Source organism: Eublepharis macularius, chromosome 5 (assembly GCF_028583425.1).
Source record: "Eublepharis macularius isolate TG4126 chromosome 5, MPM_Emac_v1.0, whole genome shotgun sequence".
Lineage (NCBI taxonomy): Eukaryota > Metazoa > Chordata > Lepidosauria > Squamata > Eublepharidae > Eublepharis > Eublepharis macularius.
Window position 1 is genome coordinate 56,787,100 of NC_072794.1, and position 14,736 is coordinate 56,801,835.

The window sequence follows — 14,736 nt, forward strand, 5'->3', positions numbered from 1 at the left end:
CCATGGAGGGAACAGAAACATTAGGAGATACCAGCAGTATCTGGTATCGGAAGATTTTCCCATAGTATATTTTTCCATGGGAATTTTCCTGCCCCACATATGTCACTGTTTATAGTTGTCAGCACAGTTGGGCTGCAAATCACTCATGTTAGACGGGCTAAATGTGGGCTGTGAATAGAGATGTGAAGACTAGGGTTGCCAGGCCAAACAACCAGTGGAAAGATTACGGGGTGGGATGAGGATGGCAACATCACCAACATCACTTTCATGTACAACCCTGAAGTGACAATTGGTAGGTCTAGGAATCATTGCAACTTCATAGTAAAACTCTGTGGTTTTCCCATAAAGTTTCTGGTGATTCCTAGAGCTACCCACTGCCACTTGCAGGCTGTACCAAGAAGTGATATACCAATGTCAAGGTATAACCCACTCCTGCTCTGAAGGGTGGCAGGCAATGGGAAGAATTACTCAGAGACTGCCTACCAGAAGTGGGCACCAGGTACATCTAATAAAGGCCCAGGAAACCCCACACACACACCCCGCCCAGGATTTTTGGAAACTTGAGGGAGCACTAAAATAAAACTACAATGAAACAAAACTTCTCTTTTAGAATCAGTAAAATGCTTCTTAAGGCAAGTTTTTTTTAAAGTTTATAGCACGAAAAAGTCCAAGGCCTTTCCCCATTTCCAGTGGAAAAATTGGAAACTTTGGGAACACTCATACTGTAGATATTCCTAGACATGACACACAGACAAACCCCAGTACTTATATTTGCTTTCTTTTGTGAAATTATTTAAATTTTTCTAACATTATTTATATATTTAAATTGTTTGTTTAAATTTGAACTTGGAGACACTGAAATATATGTAATACTTTCCTAACTCGAGCTTATTTTATTTCTTTAATAAAATAAGACTTAGCATATAAAATCATACTACTCGACATATTTATGGGATTTAGATATTGAGTTAAACTTTCTAACATTGAAAACAATGAACTCTTGAACAGTTTATTTATTTACAAAATTTATATGCTGCCTTTCTGCCCAATCCAGATCACCAAGGTAGTTAACAGTTAAAACAAAGCATTCTAAAAACAGTACTGAGGAGAAACAGGTCAAATCCACATTACTCATTCTAAGTCACATGTTCCCCGCATTCCCCATGCAATCCCGAGTGCCGGTCACATTACCTCATTAAACAGACGCATTTCATTCGCATTTCTCTCGAATATGTGGTCACAGGTTTTCAACGGGAGTTTCACGGTGGCCATGAACGGGCCAATGCGCAATTTACGCGGTTTTTTTTAAAAACCACCCCCCTTCCTGTCTCTCCGGCCGTTCCGAGAGTTCCTATTGGCTGATTCAACTTGCAAGTGCTCCGTAGTCTGCAAAAGACTGTTTTTGACTTCATAGCATTGGATTTATTGATTATGCTGTTTCTGAATCAAATCTGGTAGTTTGAAAAATCATTTTGGGGTGAATCCATCCTCAGAACGGACTCGCGAAACTTCCTTTTTAACTGTTTTTTATTTTTTTTATTTTATATTACTGTAATATCGAAATTACGAAATATCGAAATAATGACACTCCAAGGAAGTGAAACCTCAGTAAAATTCAGGCACTGAACTGTCCTGCATAGGAAATGCCCACGAAAGCTTCCCACATGCTTCCAAATTTCCAAAAAAGAAACGAGAGAGAGCCATCAGTGCTGTCAGTGGGGGAAAGAGAGGCATCATTATCTTCAATGATGTTTCTTTATAAGGCAAGATCGAAATAACGGAAAAGTGCACTCAAAAAAATTAAAAAAAATGGGTGGGAAAAAAAGGTCCCACCCCAAAAAGCGGTTTTCGAGCAGCCGTGTGACCGGAGGGACGCGCGAGTAAGACGGATTGGAAGCAGGAATGTGAACGAAGAGGAAAAAATCGCGGATTGGAGGCAAACGGAAGATATCCGATAAACATGCGGGTAATGGGTGAATGTGGATTCGACCACAGTCTCACAGGACTCCATTTTCCAGAGTTCAAAAGTTTCACACCTGGTTACACCCCCTCACCGAATACTCCAGAATTAACCCTTTCTTTTCTCTCTCTGCTGCCACCTAAACAGTTATCAGAGCCTAGAGGATTAGTACCGCACCCAGTCCCTTTTTTTCTGTCTCTGGGACCTGTTTAAACGCTCTGCATTGAAGCTACATTCAGCACTTCACTCTGAAATGACTGCTGTGGGAACAAGACTCACACCAGAAGATGGGGGGAGGGGTCAGTTCAGCCTCCCTCTCCCCTTCTTCTCCCTTAGTAGAACATGGCTTGAGACAGGTGTGGTTTGCAGGAAGTAGAAATAAGAGCTTTAACTCAAGTTATAAAGGTTTATTAGAAGAAGAAAAAATGTGTGCAAATGCCCATGCCCATTCACATACATACACACGATTTCTCTAGGTAGGAGATCTGAGAAAACCTGGAAAATAAAGTAGAAAATCTCATTCCATCTCACACTGAGCTACATTTGCTATAACAGATGTAAATGAAAGGATAGGCACTTCCTCCTTGAAATTACAGTTAGAAAAGGCCCATTACCTCTGTTCCATACTTTGATGTTTGTCTCCTTTGTCTGTAACACATGTCCAAGATGGAGCCTGGACAGCTAGCCACAACTGATGGAAGACTACCCAAGAAAACATCCCTTCTTCTGAGTGCCCCCCAAATTCATAACTTCTGGTGGGGCCCATCCCTCTCTGGGATAATGCTCTAACCCGCTGTTTCCCAAAGTATGGGTCGGGACCCACTGGTGGGTCGCGAGCGGATATTGGGTGGGCCCTGAAACTGATACGGCGACAGTCGCAACACGTTGGCTGGGCCGTGTCGTTCGGCTGGCAACCGAACGGTTACTAATAATTTAATTTCTCGCGGCGTGGCGCGGAGTGTGATCGTTCATCATGGGCGTGGGGCGGGGGCAGGGTGGCCGAAGGCAACTCGCAAGCCTGAGCGTCAGTCATCACTGTAGTATTCGTCGTCGCATATTGTGTGTTTATTATCTTCTTAAAACTAAATAACGGACAAGTGGTTGAAATGGATAGCAAAAAGTACGCCGCCAGCAGCGGATTGTGTACAGAGCGATGAAAAAATAGAAGACGTTATTTCGGATGACAAAAGTGACACTGAGCCTGGCCTACTAGCTCCCTCTACGAGTTCACGTGAAACAAAATGTCGAAAAGTTGTGAGAAAATATGATGTCGAATACCTGAAACTAGGATTCACGTGGAATCAAGATACGGTGGATCCATGCCCTCAATGCGTTATTTGCTGCGAAATACTGGTGAACGAAAGTATGCATCCAAGTAAGTTGACATGTCATATAGAAACGAAACATTCCCATTTAAAAAATAAGCAAGTGGATTTTTTTCAAAGAAAATTATTGGATATGAAATCTTCAAAGAATATTGTTTCACATTTCATAAATATTAATGAAAATGCTACTTAATCCTCATATCTTATTAGCTTAAGAATCACCTGAGCAGGTAAACCTCATACCATTGGCGAGAATTTAGTGTTGCCATCGATTAAAGATGCTGTTGGAGTGATGTTTGGAGAAAAAGAAGTAAAGGAAATCGAACATATACCACTTTCCAATAATACTGTTGCATGAAGAATTGACGAGATGTCCGAATGGGCAGAGGATGAGTTAATCCATAGAGTAGTTGGTAGTAAATATTTTACACTACAACTGGATGAGTCTACCAATGTGCAAAGCCTATCTCAGTTACTTGTTTTCGTGCGTTATATATGGCAAAACAACACGCATGAAGATATCTTGTTCTGCAAAACAATTATTCGTGGAACGGACGAGTAAATTTTCAAAGAAATTGATTCTTAAACAAAAGAAAAAGGGTTGGAATGGAAGAACTGTGTCGGCATATGCACTGATGGAGCTCGAACTATGTGCGGCAAAAATAGCAGTGTGGTCACGAGGGTTCTTGAACGAAGTCCCAATGCTTCATGGACACACTGTAGCCTTCATAGAGAAGCACTGGTTTCAAAACTATTGCCTGATGATTTAAAAACAGTATTAAATACCGCTGTGAAAATTGTAAATTATATTAAAACAAGACCCTTACAAACACGTTTATTTCAAAAGCTGTGCGAAGAGATGGGTAGTCTCCATAAATCTCTTCTTCTGCATACAGAGGTACGTTGGTTATCCAGAGGGAAAGTACTGACAAGATTAGTGGAATTACGCAATGAAGTTAGAGTTTACCTGGAAGGAAAAAATGAATATCTTGAATCTCTACTGGACGAAGAATTCATCCTCAAGCTCACATACATGGCGGATATTTTCTCAAAGTTAAGCGAACTCAATTTGTACCTGCAAGGATCAAACGGATCCAATATTTTTGCAGTTCACGGTAAAATTCGAGCGTTCATGAAAAAACTTATGTTGTGGAAGAGATGTATCGAGGAAGGCAAGTATGATTGTTTTGAAACATTTGAAACTTTCATTATAGAAAACGAAGTGCAGCCAGATATCAATGTAGTGTCTGCAATTTCCACTCATTTAACAGAGTTGAAAAATAACTTTGACGCCTACTTCGGGGAAGAGATGAAAAAGTTCGACATGATGAGCTGGATTTGTAACCCCTTTCAAGACAACATACCAACTGTAATGTCAACAAAAGCAAATGAGGAACTTATTGATTTATCAGAAGATACATTGCTGAAAAACACTTTTAATCGCAAGCAATTAATGAAATTCTGGCTTTCAGTTGCTGACACCTATCCCTGCCTATTTGATGAAGCCATGAAAGCCCTCCTCCCCTTCACTACCTCATACTTATGTGAAGTGGGATTTTCAGCCATGGTTCATATTAAAACTAAATACCAAAATAAATTGGATGTAACTAATTCATTGCGATTAAAAGTGACTAAAATCGAAGTCGACACTAAAGCTGTAATGGCAAGAAATAGGAAACAAATACATCCTTCTCATTGAAATATCACATCTTATATTTAGTAAGTAAAAACTTCAATTATAACTGGATGTTTTTCTTTTTTTCTTAATTGAACAGTCCTTCACATAGTTACAATATGTATTAATGAGAAAATGCTGCAGCAGCAATATAACGCTGCTTCTTTTTCTTCATGTTAGGCATGGGTGCGTTATATATGGTTATTGTATTAGGTGGGTCCCGAACTTTGAAATTTTTTTTAAATGGGTCGCGGTCCAGACAACTTTGGGAAACACTGCTCTAACCTCTTCCTGTCCTCCAGGGAAAAAATAAAATCTTACAATTTGTGCTGTTGCTTGAGGTGCCATTTTCTCCATCTTTTGTTTTTTTGGCCTATTTGCATACCAAAAGAGCTGTATGACTCTAAAATGAGGGATAATGTGCCCTTTACTTCCTCCTAGAGAACCTGCCAGTTTGCAAAAGGCTACTCTTTCCCCTTAGGGCCTGGGCATCAGAGACACCTTTTTAGTAAAATGCGATGCACAGTTTGGGGTGCGGAGCAATTCTTCATACATATAAAAACAATTAAAATCAAAACTAAAATACATATTAAAAGTACATAAACAAGTAATTAAAGCATACAGCAGGGAGCAGGGATAACTGAGAGAATGCCTACTGAAAGAAAAAAAGGCTTCACCCACCAACAGAACACATCACAGAAGGGGACAGACAAACATCTCTAGAAAGAAAGTTGCATAGTTTTTATGCACAGCTGACTGCCTAATCTCAGATGGTGGGGGCATCCAAATCAGGGCTGCAGAAGATGACCTTAGCAGCTGAGAAGATTCCTAGGGGAGTAGGCAGTCCTTCAGGTATGCTACTCCCAAGCACCACAGGGCTTCAAAGGTCAACATCGGCACCTTGATTTGGGCTCAGAATCAAATTAGGAGCCAGTGTAAATGGGCCAGGACTGGAGTGATATGGTCCCTACAGTTATCATACCCTTTATACTAAATATGGAAGAAATTTGTCACCTTTAAACAATAAATATATCCTTGCGAATACTGTATATGTCTACAATATACACTGTGACACTTCCACCACAGCACCTGACAGGCCACTCCCAATCTTTGCTCAGGCAAACAGCCCTCAAGCAAGGCCCAGCTCTGCTTAGAAGGGAAGAAGTCGTTTTGGTGAGGGAACCCAGTAGTCCCTGCAGGAATCTCTTGCTCAACCCCTCTCTTAAGCAGCATTTAGAGCTTTACGCTTTTTTCCCCACTGCCACCACCTCCTGATCCCTGCCCCCTCACCAGTTTGCTTGCCAGGAGGCACATCCATACAGAGCTGTTTTCGTAGCATGAGCCAAAGCAAGGTGTAGGGAGGTAGAGGATGCAATCACTTTCTCTTAACTACTACACTTTTATTCCACAGACACAGCTCTAGAATAGATACAGATTACAGGACTAGGCTGCAGACTAAGAAATCCAGACTTGAAAAGTACAGATTCGGAGCATCTGATTCCCCCCACCCCCAACAGGGAGTTTCAAATGGATATATATGCATAATGAAGATGCTGTCCTTTGCATGGTCAAACTTCCCCCATGGTCACTAGTATATCAAAGAGATGCCATATTTTTATTCCTGGCTGTGAAACTATACCTAAATGCCACGGTAAGTTTTTTCCCAATCTTGGTGCTGGCACAAACACTAGTCAAGCACCGTAAATGTCATCCCACTTCTGCTCTCATCCATGACATACGCAGCAGTTATAATCTTCTAATGCTGCAAACTATTCTGCCTAAAAATCTTTGTTACACATCTCTGAACAAGTAAAGCCTGGTAGAGAGAGAAAACAGTAGCTTTCAATCCCAGAAAATTTGCACTGATGGAAGGGCTTTCTGTCAGCAGAACAGGACTTCCTTGACTCGCCCACCCACTGGAGCCTAAATGGCCTCTGAAAAGCTGATTCTGACCCCTCACAAATAGCACAGGGGGAGTCAGATCAGGAGAGGGAATCCACACAAATCTACCCCCTTTCCATCAGTGGAAATTTTCAGCTAAACTCAACCTAGTTTTTTCTCTGAATTTCTTTGCCTTCACATCTCTATGAAGGAGGAGCTCCTTGTATAATGCTGTGCCAACTAGAATGGTGTGATCTCATACATAGCATACTTGCTTGAAAAGGTGCTCTCTAATTCAACTCCTTAGTTCAAGGAAGGACCTAGAGTTGCCTCTTTCAATCTGGTAAATTATGGACAGTCTACTCTGTTGGAAAGAGGAAACAAGTAGGACAAAAACACTCATTGCAACCACAATGCACTCATTACAACTATGATATCTAGTCACCATTAAACCTAGAGCTAGAAGACAGACATTAATGCCTAATGGTAACTGGGGCCCATTTGAAAGGTATCCATTTCCAGAGTAGATCTTACAAAATACAAATATTATGCACAAGATTACTATTAAATAATCTAATCATCTTTTTTTTTAAAAAAAAAGCATGCATGCCATTGCTCTTGTTATTCCTGCAAGCTATTCTAGACTAAAAGGGCAGGATGGAAATACATAAGTAAGAAACTATTTGGCAAAAAAAATTGCCTTCACAAAGTGTTTGAAATTGGATACTTGTACGAAGAGAACTCTGAACAATCCATAACAATGATAAAACGAACGGCAACTCTACACTCATCATCTCTCCATAGATCAATTCATAAAATCCAATCTAAAGTGTGCCACAAGCAGAGAAGATACTATGTAGTAATATAACAGAAGAACATATGATAATTTCAGTGCAAGGAAGATTAAAATATGGTGGCTCTGCTCTAAACTACCTGGAAAATTAGACTGAAATTTTGTGCTACGAATTTCTGAATAATTTTGAGATAACATGGGGGGGGGGACTGATCTTGAAATCATCTAAACTGGTATAATTATACTCAGATCAAAGTGTGGCCTTTCATTAGTTAAAGTGCTGGCCAATTGCTCTTCTGTAATACTCTCTTTTTAATAATAGAATAATGAACCCCCCACATGAATAGATGGTTAAGGAAAACCCTGAAGCAGGGGAACAGCTATACTGCAGCTCAGCCCAGTTCTTAAACACAAGTTAGATGTGAACTACAATGCAGGAAAAAGGAGAATGGAAAAGACTTAGAGTGAGAAAGTGGCAGAGTGTAGATGTGAGAGAAGGCAATCTTTGAGAGAAGCTTTGCTGTGATGTTCACTAATTTGTAAAGAAAAACAATTAAGGCTAGACATGTAGTCTCATAGTCTCATGCACACAATACTCCAAAAGCAAAACAGTAAAATAATTGGTGAGTAGAAAAAAGTTCACACAGCACTGCTAGCATGTGAGAAGAAAGAATTGCCACATGATATTAATCATGGCACAAACAATATCCAATGGACCTGCAATGCTCAAGCAACCGCATGCCACAAAGCATTACTTTTAGGAATAGTAATACTGATGGTTGTTGTGGGTTTTCCGGGCTGTATAGCCGTGGTCTTGGCATTGTAGTTCCTGACGTTTCGCCAGCAGCTGTGGCTGGCATCTTCAGAGGTGTAGCACCAAAAGACAGAGATCTCTCAGTGTCACAGATCTCTCACTGTGACACTGAGAGATCTCTGTCTTTTGGTGCTACACCTCTGAAGATGCCAGCCACAGCTGCTGGCGAAACGTCAGGAACTACAATGCCAAGACCACGGCTATACAGCCTGGAAAACCCACAACAACCATCGTTCTCCGGCCGTGAAAGCCTTCGACAATAGTAATACTGTTCCTAAATACAAAATATTGTGATTTCAGCAATGGGAAACGAAATATCTTTGCAATAGTACCACACCATGAACAATGAGTACGGGTGACAAAATGATTATTATGGCATGGCAAACTAATTGCACAGAATGAACTTCCCAAGGCTCTTCTACAGCTTTCAGGGTTTGGCTTAGATGCTCAAGCGTTGTGCTTTTGGCACAGCAACAGAATGGCATTTCCATTTTTCCCACATAAGTCTTCATTATTCTTCCAACAGAATGGATTTCCCTTTTGCTGCTCCCCATGCTGTTATTTCAGGACTCGACTCACTGACCTGTAGTTGTACAGTTTTGGAGAGGGGAAGGGAGGCAATTGTCTACCTCCAGTGTGACTCCACTCATTCTGTTTAGGATTCAAGCCTGTCTCTAGCCTTTTACTTTATGAAGATATTAAAGGCAGATTGCTTTGCAAGGCACTGAAACTCTTTTTCCATGACTGGACTTATCTCTGTTCAGTCATTTGTCTTACACAGAAGAGCCCTACTGGATCTCCCCAGTGATCCATCTCCTCCAGCACACTGTCTCACACAATGGCCAACAAGTTACTCTGGAGGGCCAACAACGAGGAACAGAGAATGAGGTCTTCCCTGATGTTGCCTCCTAGCACTGATATCCAGAGGTTTACTGCCTCTGAATGTGGAAGTTCCCTTTAGTCATCATGGCTCATAATCACTGATAGATCTATCCTCTAACTTTTTCTTCTTTCTTTCTTGTTTCCCTTTCTTTTCCCATTAATTATCAGTTTAGCAGGCAAAAAATACAAGTGATATCTATGCTACTTTGGAGTTCACTCCTCTGTTTGCAATGGGGAAATTGCCTCAGGGTTTTTAGGGTATGGCCCACAGGGAGGGCAGGATGAGAAATCAGAGTGCCTGGTTTCACTCAGCCTAGAATTTGTTTATAACCATTCAGTGCAAGCCACCTTGCTGCAAACTTCACCTTGTTGCAAACTTGCCTTTCAGCGTATAAAGAATGCCTATTTCTTACCAAGCATGGGCTCCGTTAAGCCCCTGCATTCACATCTCCCATATCAATGATTAGGGCTAAAGTACCGAAGAAGGCATAATGTACAGACATACTTAAACTCCAGAAACAGTAAGTACAGAAAAAGAATGACCTGTTCTATCACACTTTATACTCAACTCGATCTACAGATAAAGGACTTTGGGAGAAACATCTAAATACACTGGAGCTGAATATGTCCTTCTTTCAATGCCAATATTCAGTATTTTCCATCACTACATCGAAATAACAGACACCTTATCTGCCCCTGGTATTGGCAATGAGTTCCTAGGTTGGAATCACTTGAAGGCAGCTGAAGCTGTTGGCCTCTTAGCAATTAAAGCACAGGTTAATAGGTATGTTCTCCCTCCCACTGCCCCTTCTTTCCCAGCACAGTTTTAAACCCTAGCCCACACGACATCTCAGCACTATGTACACAATTTTAAAAATAGACAAAGGGCTCTTAGTATGACTATAGGCAAATAGTTTATCCTTGGAGATCATTTATCCTTGGTATGTCTTGTTAAACATTTAGCTTCACAAAGGCTAAAAGCACAATTTTACATTGTGTGTTGTGTTGTAAATATGTATGTTTGGTGTCACTGCCCAATACTCCTAGACAATAACTAATCCCTTTTAAATATTAAAAAATTAAGGAATCGCTGGCTAAAGCAACAAGATATCCTGGCCCTTACTTCTTTCTTCCACTAAAAGGACAACCCAAGATCAAGTTTTTTTAGAATGAAATTTCTACTACTTCATTAAAGCCATTCTTTAGAGTCCTCTCAGAAACCTACCAGAAGCTAGGTGAAATACTGCTGCTGAGAATAAGGCAGTCATTTTATGTACTATTACTACCTCCGCTTTTGCCAAAAGTGTTTTGATAGTTGTCCACCACAAACTAAAGATACTGCATGCAAAATTCTGGAGATTATAAAAATATCTTACTAAATATTTCCACCGACATGTGTTCTCATATTCAGCGTAAACTTTGCCTTTGAAGGCACTGTACAAATGAGATTAGCTGTCCAGAAGTGTGATACTGGATGCTCAATTAAATATTCCCATCAAGTTACCATAAACTGTCAGAAGATGATGCTCTCATGTCATAATCTCCCATTATAATGACATTAAGGAGTTTAAAAATAATAAATAAAAATAAATAATCCAACAACAGAAATTTTTCCCATTAAATTAATCAGGAAATAAGCATTCAGCAATTGGGTTAAAGTTGTAACCATCTGTATATTTAATTTGTTTAGTATTGATCTCATAGAACTCAATGAGACTTATTTTCCAAAATATACATACAATCAAACTGCAAAGGTTGTAATTTCAATGGTCATAACATGAAGGCCAACAGTACAGGAAATCTCAATTCCTCCATTTGCTAACTGACCTAAACTGACTAAGCACTATATTTGATTCAAAGATCACTCTCCACATATAGAACCAATTCCTGTGTTCTCACACCTTGCACTAGTTGATTTTAAACCCACATGGTCTATAAGGACAGCAATGGAAGATGGGCAAGAACTGTCTTTTGTCCCTTATGTAAACAGTTTGCAGTTCCAATCTACAGCCAACACATTCTGCTTTCTTTCCTCACTTGCTCTTGCCTAAGGCCATTCATAGGGGAGGGGATCGGTAAATTAGATGCTGCCTGGCTATAAATACAGCCTCATGCTTTTGATAACTATGACTCAGCAATTCCTTATTGCTCAGCTGTACAAGCTGGTCAGTTCTCAGTGAAATTTTGTCATACTTCTCAAAGCCTCTAAACAGCTTTTCTAAAATGATCCTTCTACTTCCTGTTCTAGGCCTCTATGTGACCCACTGACCTAAACGTATGGCATCCTACCCAGAAGGTCAATGAAGCACCCCATCTTGCTGCCTGCCTGAGACTGCAAAAACTGTCAAATATAATACATGGCTAATAGGCTGTGCAAGCCTGCTGTAATTCTACTCTTTTCCATCATGCTTATACTTATAAGTCAATATTATACTTGCTTTGCTCTTAAAGATCTCTCAACAAATGGCAACTAAGTACACTACAAATGGTCTCACAATAAGAGCTACCCAATGGCACCAAAGAAACATTAGACATTCACTAACCACATCTTGGCACTTGCTCTATTCTCCACATTAAAGGCAAGTTATTGTTCATGTGCATTAATCTTCCAGCACCATAATTTTTTTTCTTCTCCAGTGGACTGTAGCCCTAAACACACTGCCCAAACCTGGATGAGACTAGAAGGAAGATTCAGCCAGAAGCATATATTGAAGCTTTACCCTCTATTCTGCAGCTGGCACAATTGCACAGGGATAATAAATCGCCTTTATCTTGGGGGGGGGGGGGGGGCGTAAAGATTACTTCACCATACTTTAATACAGTTCAATAATACCTTTATAGTCCCTTGCCAAGCTGTCATTTAATAGCAAGGACACAACACACCTATAACCTAATGAAAATGTCTATTCATCATCAGCCAGCTCTTGTAAGCATGATACTAGACAGGAAACAAGCCTCTACTTTGCTTTGTGTAGTACAAGAACAGTGTGAAAGCCACTGCTGTTTCTCAGGGCTCAAATCACTGAAGGAGGCACTATGAATTAACAAAGCAACACTTAGTTAAAGGGCTTGGGGCAAAGGGCTCTGCATTCTTACCCTGCTGCATTTCCAAAACAGATTCCTTTGCTGACACCTGCATATCCACACAGCTATATACTTTTTTCTTTCCACTTGCACAGCATTTTCTTCACAGTCCACTACCATCACTTCCCAGTCCATTCTATTTTTTTCATATATCTACTGCAAAATTAGTTACCCTTTCCATTCACAGCAGCTGCTGCTATTCTAAACGCTTACGGGTGTCCCTGAAGCAATTTGCTGTTGGCAGAAGAAAAAGAGAACAAAGGATTTTAGCAAACGAATTTAATCTGAAGACATTATAACCTTCCTAATACACTGGACTTCACTAATACTGGGGGTATTCCAGTTCCCCACCCCACACAACTGCATCTCTGGACATTATCACCATGAGCAGGAAGCGTCAGATCTGGGAACAAAATGTTTCATCTGCAAGTAATCTGACAAAGAGTCAGAGCATTTCCCATCTACCAGAGTCCTCTGCCTTCAGCTGCCTGGTCACATGAGACACAATGCCTTATTAACAGACATTTGTATTTGGTTTTTTGTTCTTAGACCCTGGTGGGGCACCCCAATAGTTAGATCAGCCATGGATTTCTACCTGATCTACTGGATTAGGTGCAGAAGAGACACTAGCACTCTCTGAGATCATCACACCTCGAGGATTCCAAATACTATCAGGATTCCTGAAATCAGAGAATTCCATCCAGTTCTATCAGGCATAAATGAGTCAGATAGAGAGTGACAAGGCTAATCTTTTAAGTACTGTACGTTTTAAAGGACACATCTACAGCAGCTTAATTCGCTCAGAAACGTATTTCATGTCTCCTTTTCCTCGGTAAGGGTGCAGAGGATTGCAGTTTATATAAGATTACATGGTAAATGAGGAGTTTTGAGAAAATATATTTTTATTTTCGTACGTTACTTGACTTGCAAGGGATGGAGAGGTTGTCTGTGCTAAAGCCTGCTGTGAAGCAACCCCTTTTGGCCGGGAATCTCGGGTTATGTTAGGGCGCAGAAGCAGCGCTTTGCACATCGCCTCCTCGCGTTCATTCCTTCAGCTCTCCTAGTCGCGCTCCTGCTCTTAAAAGAGTACAGGACCCTAGAGCTAGCCGCCTTCCGCGCCCCTCTCCTGATGACGGAGGACCCGAGAGGCAGGCTCCAGCTTGCAAGCCCGTGACGCGCCAGCGCGGGGACAACCTCCGCACGAGGCAGGACGGATGCGCAGAGCTCTTCCACCGCGCGCGTACGCACCTCAGCTCGCCGGGGAGGGCCTCACTCTGGCGGCGAAGCCATATTGGCGGCCCCGAGAGCGGCCTCCGGCTCGTCCCTTTGGCCTGGGAAGAAAGCACAGAGACAGCCTCCGCTGCCGTTTACCCTCTGTCGGCTGCCCCGCCGCAGAGCGCAGCTAGTGGCCAGGCCCCAGCCAATGGCACCCGCGGCGGAGCCCATGTGATCGTCGGCCTTCCCTTCCCTCCCGCGACACCGAGGCTCCCGTGCAACTAGAGCCGGCAGCGGGTGGGCCTTCGCGGCCTCCGGAGACGCGTGGTGTGCTGTTTTTTTGTGGCAAGTTTTCCAGGGGTGCTCCACAGTTTGGAGCAGCCCCATCTGCATTGCTATGAACAGAGGGCCAAGCTACAAGTGATGAATGACACGGCAAGTGTATTTCTCCCTGTTCACTTGCCCTCCTCTCAATCCACTTGCTGTTCAAGTGTCATTCGTAACTTGTAGCTTGGCCCAGAGTGTCTGGCTACACAATCGGGCTGAAGAGGGAACTTCCGAGCGAGAGCCTGGCGCAGAATCGCTAAGCCACGTATTGCTGTAGTGTGCCGTTTTCGTAGTAATGGAACTACGTCCCTATTGATTTCTTTTAAAAACTTATCTACTGCCTTTCTCTGCGGCAGAGCTCTCCATGCCTTTGGGTTACGCTGCTCTCGCTCTCTCTCACACACACATATGGTCTCTAATCACACGGTTAAGCAAGTAGTTCTATATACATACATACACATACATATTTGCATATATTCACACAAGTAAGCTACTACCCTATCTATAGCAATTATTCTTATGCATATAGGTATACATATAATTAGGCAATATATCCATCTTTCTAGCTGAATATAAGCAATCTATACCACAAAGTTAGATGAGCACGCAACCCAAAGGACAATAGAGGCTCCAAACCTGCTTTAAACGTGCACCAGTTGTTCCAACTAATTTAATAAATAGAACCAGCATTGCATAGTGGTTAGAGTACCAGACTAGAATCTGGGAGGCCCCAGTTCTAATCCCCACTCTGCCATGGAAGCTCTCTAGGTGACCCTGGGC

General features: G+C 41.7%; 1 protein-coding gene across 1 annotated transcript in view; it reads right to left on the minus strand.

Moving 5' to 3' along the window:
• LRRC8D (leucine rich repeat containing 8 VRAC subunit D) overlaps positions 1–13,782 on the minus strand; it is a 101,125-nt gene extending 87,343 nt beyond the window's left edge. The window contains exon 1 of the mRNA XM_054981888.1: positions 13,663–13,782. The gene's annotated coding sequence lies outside the window, so the exon portion shown is untranslated. The remainder of the gene's footprint in view (positions 1–13,662) is intronic.
• Between the last annotated feature and the right edge of the window lie 954 nt (positions 13,783–14,736).